Source organism: Penaeus chinensis, chromosome 24 (assembly GCF_019202785.1).
Source record: "Penaeus chinensis breed Huanghai No. 1 chromosome 24, ASM1920278v2, whole genome shotgun sequence".
Classification (NCBI taxonomy): Eukaryota; Metazoa; Arthropoda; class Malacostraca; order Decapoda; family Penaeidae; genus Penaeus; species Penaeus chinensis.
This window is the reverse complement of record NC_061842.1, coordinates 21,390,331-21,397,830: the sequence shown is the minus strand read 5'-3', so window position 1 is coordinate 21,397,830 and position 7,500 is coordinate 21,390,331. Positions and strand designations below refer to the sequence as shown.

The window sequence follows — 7,500 nt, the reverse complement described above, 5'->3', positions numbered from 1 at the left end:
CGAGTCTTCGTTACTCACTATACCCGCATCATAAACCGCAACTCGATGCAATATACAACAATCAAATACAATCACAATATAACAACCCTTCCAGTATACAATATATAGATATAATAAACAGTATTTTATACTGATCACATATCACACAACAAACTACATATTAACGAAATCACCACACGATTCTCAATCACACTATACACCAATTACAGCACCATACACCGTACACTACACAGCATTCACCAAAATAATACGCCCTGCACTATACACCAACCACACACAAGATACACAGCACATCATATACCAACCAACACTACCATCCACATTAACCTTTTAACAGACACAATGAACGCAAATTAATTCACCACACTTATCCTACACAACACTCACAAAACGGCTCCTCCCAGGAACACTACCCTCCCCGCCTGGCCGCGCACTGTACACTGTAGCGACCGGACACACGCCTCGCACTCAACACAGAAACAGTGAAGTCTCTCTCCCCCCCCCCCCCCCCCCATCATACACGTGAGCATTATACTTTTCTTCAATATCGTAAAAAAATAAACATGGCAGGACAAACAAAAAACAAATACACACGACAAAATATATTCATAGTTAAACGACCGAAAAAAAAAAGAAAACCTAAACAAGTATATACAATTTTCATATATTTTTTTATATCAATCAAATGTCAATGCCTTATAGATTATTCAATAAAAATGACTTGCAACAATTAATGAAGGTTTTCTTGCATTCATTATCTATCAACGTCCGTGAAATGTAAAAATAAAAATCAGGAATATAAACCAACCAAATGTACATAGTTTACGATCCTAATGAGCTATTGTAATCAAAAACACATTATACCAAGGAAGAGACTACCAAAAAAAAAGAGAATAAGAATAAGAACAAGAACAAGAACACAACAAAGAAGGAGAAGAAACGGAAGACGAAGAAAGCCAGTGAGCAGAAGCCGGTCTGTTTCTTCCTCTTAACCATCCACGTCAGAGCAGCTAACAAGACTCTCACTCACCACGCTCGTTTGTCGTGATTATTCGGCCCTATAGACATCATAAGTACTCAAAATTTATTCTAAATATGTACGTGGGCGATGCTGTCGAGGGGGGAGGAGGGGGGGGGGCAGAGGGAGGGGAAAAGAGTACAAGAGGAGAAACAGGTGGATATAAAGATAATAAGGCATGCAAAGAGAGAGAGAGAGTGAGAGAGAGAGAGAGAGAGAGAGAGAGAGAGAGAGAGAGAGAGAGAGAGAGAGAGAGAGAGAGAGAGAGAGAGAGAGAGAGAGAGAGAGAGAAAAGGGTAGAGTAGAAGAGTAGAAAAGAAATAAAGAGAAACGAAAAGACACCAGAAAATAAAGTCATGAATAAAAATAAAAAATAAAAACACCGAAAAAGAGGAAAAACGGAGAAAGAGAGGAAGAGAAATGAACACAGAGGCCGGCAGACGAGAGAAGGGCACAGGTAAGACCAGCGCCTCGTCCCTTCCAGCCTCCACCAGGGCGAAAGTCACCTGGCTACGGCAAACAAGATTCTCTCTCTCTCTCTCTCTCTACTTCTCTCTCTCTCTTGCGCACACACACACACACACACACACACGCGCGCCCCCCATCTACCGAGCCACCAGCTGTGTCGTCAAGTGGACTAATCGCGTCTACATATTCTTTTTCTGTCGATTTCAACATCCGTCACTGCATCTGCCACGTGACCACGACCGGGCTGCAAGAGTACCTGGTCATTTGCAATTCATATCGTCCAGCTATGGTGCCCAGTCATCTCACCGGGTCACCGCCATCCCGTAACACTCACGTTTGGCCGTACTCGAAAGATCTCTCTCGTCATGTGCTAAGCTTCCACGAAATCCTTTTCCCTAACTCATTTTTTTTCTCTTTCCTTCTGTCTCCGTTCGGTTCATTGTCTTCTTTTTTCTCATCTCGCTCTTCTTTTGCTCTTCTCTTTCACTCTCTTTCACTCTTCTCCTTTCGTCCAGTAATCTTCTTATCTTGTTTTTGTTTTTTTTTCCCCTCCTCCTTTCGCTCATAATGGCGTCTATTTTTCTCGTTGTGTTTTCGTTCTCCTTTCACTGTCTTCACCTTTCATTCTCGCTACATTTCCCTCTTCCCCTCTTGCCTGCCCTTTCCCAGCTCTCCTCTCCTCCCTCTCGTTCCCCTTTAATCTCCTCCTATAGCTTTCTTTCTCTTTTCCTCTTCTTTTCTCGCCCTCTCTTTCCCTCTTCCTTGCTTTCTTGTTTCTTCGTCTTCGACCATGTAACCTTCTGGCATCTCCTGACACTTTCTCATCCGATGGAACCGGCCTTACTGCCTGTCTCTCTCTCTCTCTCTCTCTCTCTCTCTCTCTCTCTCTCTCTCTCTCTCTCTCTCTCTCTCTCTCTCTCTCTCTCTCTCTCTCTCTGTCCTTGATTCTCTCTCTCCCTCCCTCCCCCTCAATCTCCTTCTTCTTGTCCACCTCTCCCCCTTCCTCCCCCTTCCCTCTACCCCCTCTCTCCTTCTTTTTGTCCCTCTCTCTTTCCCTCCCTCCCTCCCACCCTCCCCCTTCCTCTCCTTCTTTTTGTTCCTCTCCCTCCCTCCCTCCCTCCCTCCCTCCCTCCCTCCCTCCCTCCCTCCCTCCCTCCCTCCCTCCCTCCCTCCCTCCCTCCCTCCCTCCCTCCCTCTCCACCCACCCATAACCCTTTGGCGTACCAAGGTGGCTTATATTTTCTGGTGCCGCTCCGTGTTTAGCCCCTCGGGCGCCGTCGAGTGGTTACACAATGAAAGAAGAAAGGAAAAGTAAAGAAGGTGGAGAGGGGAGAGGGGAGAGGGGAGAGGGGAGAGGGGAGAGGGGAGGGGTAGATAAGTGGAGGGGGAATAAATGAGGGGAAGAGGACAGGGAAAGGGAAGAGGAAGGTGTAGGAAAAAGAGAGAGGGGGAGACCGAGTGAAGGGGAGAAGATGGTAATATATCTTCTTTGTTTTTTTGGAACGTAATCTTGTGACCAAAACATAAATAAAACACACTTTTTTCAAGTCAAGTATACACTGATAAAACAACCACACACACGCATATCATAACACTTAACATACACACTAACGCACCCAAGTAACACATAAACTGAAGTACATATACTATACAAAACAGAGCCCGCCACATAAAGAGAGGGAGAGTTTAGATAAGACACACACATTAACGACGTTCATCAAAGCCGGACGCGCACTATAACCCCCGTTAAGTTAAAGACTCTCTGGCAAGGACCATCACAGCGGCTTTGAAGATAGGTGAAAAATTACGAGGGGGAGGGGGGGGAGGGAGGAGCAGGGAAGGAAGGATAGAAGGAAGGGAGGAGGGTGAGGGAGGAGGGTGAGGGAGGAAGGGAGGTGAGGGGAAAGGAGGGAGGGAGGGGGGAAGAATAAGGAGGGTGAAGGGTGAAGGAAGGTGAGGGGAACGGGAAGGAGGGAGAGGGGGTGGGGGGAGGCGGGGGAGAGGAAAGGGAAGGAGGGGGGTTGAGGTGAAGGGAGAATGGGGAGGGCGGAGAGGAGAGGAAAGGGAAGGGAGGAAGATAGGAGAGTGAGGGGAGAGGGATCAAGGAAGGGAGGGGGAATGAAGGAGTGAGGGGGACGGGGAGGGACACGGGACGGGAGAAAGGGAGATGGGGAGAGAAGAGGGAGAAAAAAGTACAAGAAAAAAGTACAAGAAAAAAGTACAAGAAAAAAAATCATCTTGGCCCTCGAACAACCCACTCGCTGAAGGGGCACTGGCACTGGCATCGAAGCTTTGTTCCAGTCACGTTCTCGAAGGGCCACGGTCCACACGTGTTGACGTCACTCCGGGAACAACGTGGAACAGATGAACACGTGAATCGGATACGCGCGCGTGTGTGTGTGTGTGTGTGTGTGTGTGTGTGTGTGTGTGTGTGTGTGTGTGTGTGTGTGTGTGTGTGTGTGTGTGTGTGTGTTTGAGCGCGTCTTTGCTTCCATATATGTTTACATTCGCATTTCGGTGTATACTTGCGTACGTACGTGCACGCGCATGCATTCCCACCGACAGAGCTTTCCCGCCCCGACAGTCGGAGCTGAGCAAGCACACAAATGCCCTGGAGTAACGAGCAGATGGCAGTCAATCAAGCAGAATCAATGGACCGTTAACTTCCGATCTGCCTTCGGTCTGTGACCAAATCATACGCTCCCGTGGACGCCAATCAAGGCAATCCCGTCCAGCAGAGGGTAAAAAGAAAGAAAGAAAAAAAAATATGACAATAATTAGTAAAACATAACAACAATAATAATAATAACTAATAATGATAATAATTATAATAAAAATAACAATAATAATAGTAATAATAATGATAACAACAACAACAATTATAATAACGAGAACGATGATGATGATAACAACAATAATGACAAGAACAATAGTAATAACAAAAATAATATCAACAACTGCATTAATGGCAAGAAATAAAACCACCACACTCCAAATGCCAGCGCACAAGAGTTTTAAAAAACTCTACGCACTCGCACGCCCCGTTTAGCACACGCACGCCCTGCTGACATTCGCCAGACCTTAACGCGATCCTAAAATAAGCCTTAAATGCCAGTCCAGGGAAGAGGCCCACGGGGGATTGGGATCTATCGGGGTTCGCCATCTATTGAATTCGATCCCACAATGTTAGAATGAGGAGGTGGGGGAGGGAGGAGGAAAGAGGGAGGCAGGGAGGAGGGAGGAGGGAAGAGGGAGGAGGAAAGAGGGAGGAGGGAGGAGGAAAGAGGGAGGAGGGAGGAGGGAGGAGGGAGGAGGGAGGAGGTTGGAGGAGGTGGGAAGAGAGAGAGAGGAGGAGGATGTGGGGAGAGAGAGAGAAAGAGAGAGAGAGAGAGAAAGAGAGAGAGAGAGAAAGAGAGAGAGAGAGAGAGAGAGAGAGAGAGAGAGAGAGAGAGAGAGAGAGAGAGAGAGAGAGAGAGAGAGAGAGAGAGAGAGAGAGAGGGAGAGAGAGAGAGAGAGAGAGAGAGAGAGAGAGAGAGAGAGAGAGAGAGAGAGAGAGAGAGAGAATGTAGAGAGAGAGGAAGAGGAGGAGGAGGAGGAGGAGGAGGAGGAGGAGGAGGAGGAGGAGGAGGAGGAGGAGGGAGAATAGAGGAGGAAGAGGAGGAGGAGGAGGAGGAGGGAGAATAGAGGAGGAAGAGGAGGAGGAGGAGAGATAAGGGAGGAGTAAGGGAGGAGTAAGGATGGAGGAAGGAAGAGAGAGGAGCGGAAAAGAGGGAGGGAGGTTGGAGGGAGGAAGGAGAGGTGGGGAGGAGGAAGGAAAGGAGTAAGAAGTATAATAATAATAATAATAATAATAATAATAATAATAATAATAATAATAATAACGAATCGTATATATGAGAAAAAAAAAGAAAATTGAAAAAAAAAACACGATTACCAACCAAAAAAAAACAAACAAAAAAAAAAAACAATAACGAATAAATAAACAAGCAACCATTACGAAGACAATATCTACACAAACAGAAAGGGAGAGAAATGGAGCAAGGAAGAGAGATGGGGACATCACTCTGGCGAGGGGAAAAGCCTATGACGCGGGCGGCTGTCTCAAGGAGGCTTTGGTTAGGCTCGGGATCTCTGAAGAACGTCAAGCCTAAGCCACGATATGGGCGCGAGCGGGGGTGGGGGTGGGGGAGGGGGGAGTGGGGGCGGGGGCGCGAGTGGAGGTGGGGGTGAGGGTAGGGGTGATAGTGGGGGTGAGTGGGGGTGTGAGTGGGAGTGTAAGGGGTGGGTGAGAGTGGGTGTGAGAGTGGGTGTAAGGGTGGGGGTGAGGGTGGGGGTGAGGCCGTGGGTTAGGGTAGGGGATGGGGTAGCGATAGGGGTGAGGGTGGGGGAATAGAGAGGAAAGGAAAAGAGCGAGGAAAAGGGTAGAGGGAATGGGAGAGGATAAAAACAGAGAAGAAAGAAGAGGGGAAAAGTGAGAAGGTAAGCGAAAAAGGGAGAGGGAGAGGAGATATGGAAGAAGTCAGAGTTAGGGAAGAAGAGAGAAAGAGAGAAGAAAGAAAAAAAAAAATAATCTAACAAGACAGACAACCACCCACGAGAGACAAAAGAGGGAAAAGCGAACACCCAAGAAGCGAAAGAGGGGAGAGGAGAGGACGAGGGGAAAGGGAAGGAAGACAAAGGACGAGAGCCAATGACTGAACAACGGTTTCCCAAGGCATCCTACAAGGATTAAGAGGATAAAAGATGAAACCAGAAATAAAACTGATATTAATTAATAATTCGACTCCCACTTATATTTCTGATACTGAACATCACATACTAAAATGAAATAAAACAAAAATAAAAAAAATATATATGTATCTAAAATTCAACGAAGGAGGAAAAGGGGGAGATAGGGAGAGGGAGGAAGGGAGAACCAGAGAGAAAGAAGAGAAGAGGAGAGGAGAGGAGAAGAAAGGAGAGATGAGATGAGTTGAGAGTAGAGAGAAAAAAGAGAAACGAAAATACAAGAGAAAAAAAACTGAAAGAGAGAGAGTGAAAAAAGGATAGAGAGAGAGAGAAGGAAGGAAAGAGAGATATATAAACATAAAATAGAAAATTAAATAACGAAAGAGGGGTTAAAAAACAGTAATATATATATGGCAACAGAGAATATGCACGCAATAACCCGCATCCAATGGAAATTCATCTCACCTGCACGCCCAATACTGTGCCCGAATAAATCCGTGAAGTATTGGAGAGAAAAAAGAGAGAGAGAAAAAGAGAGAGATAAAAAGAGAGAAAGTGAGAGAGATAGAGAGAGAGAGAGAGAGAGAGAGAGAGAGAGAGAGAGAGAGAGAGAGAGAGAGAGAGAGAGAGAGAGAGAGAGAGAGAGAGAGAGAAGATGAAGAAAGGGAAAACAATGAAAAAAGGATAAAGACAAAGAGAAAGAAAAAGAGAAAAAGAGAAAGAAAGAGAGAAAGAGAGAAAGAGAGAGAGAGAGAGAGAGAGAGAGAGAGAGAGAGAGAGAGAGAGAGAGAGAGAGAGAGAGAGAGAGAGAGAGAGAGAGAGAGAGAGAGAGAGGGAGAGAGAAGATGAAGAAAGGGAAAACAATGAAAAAAAGATAAAGACAAAGAGCAAGAAAAAGAGAAAAAGAGAAAGAAAGAGAGAAAGAGAGAGGGAGAGAGAGAGAAAGAGAAAAGAGAAAAAGAGAAAGAAAGAGAGAAAGAGAGAGGGAGAGAGAGAGAAAGAGAAAAAGAGAAAAAGAGAAAGAAAGAGAGAAAGAGAGAGGGAGAGAGAGAGAAAGAGAAAAAGAGAAAAAGAGAGAGAAAGAGCGAGGGAGAGAGAGATCACCTCCTCTTACATCTTTCGCAATAAACCTGCTGAAAGACATCATCATTTTCATATTCCACATTCAGCTATTCCGTTGCATCTTTTTTCTGCAAATGATTTCCTGTTTTGCAACATCAAGCAATATGTATGGAAATATTTCTTGCATGAACACTCTGATCTGATGAAAGTGCATAATTCTTATA

At 45.6% G+C, this 7,500-nt stretch overlaps 2 protein-coding genes across 3 annotated transcripts in view; both read right to left on the bottom strand.

Annotated features, from left to right (window-relative positions):
* LOC125038085 overlaps window positions 1–439 on the bottom strand; it is a 55,073-nt gene extending 54,634 nt beyond the window's left edge. Inside the window, exon 1 of the mRNA XM_047631336.1 lies at window positions 388–439. The gene's annotated coding sequence lies outside the window, so the exon portion shown is untranslated. The remainder of the gene's footprint in view (window positions 1–387) is intronic.
* The window catches only part of LOC125038086 (transmembrane protein 47-like), a 415,038-nt gene that overhangs the window by 124,590 nt on the left and 282,948 nt on the right, over window positions 1–7,500 (bottom strand). The gene's annotated exons all lie outside the window — the stretch shown is intronic.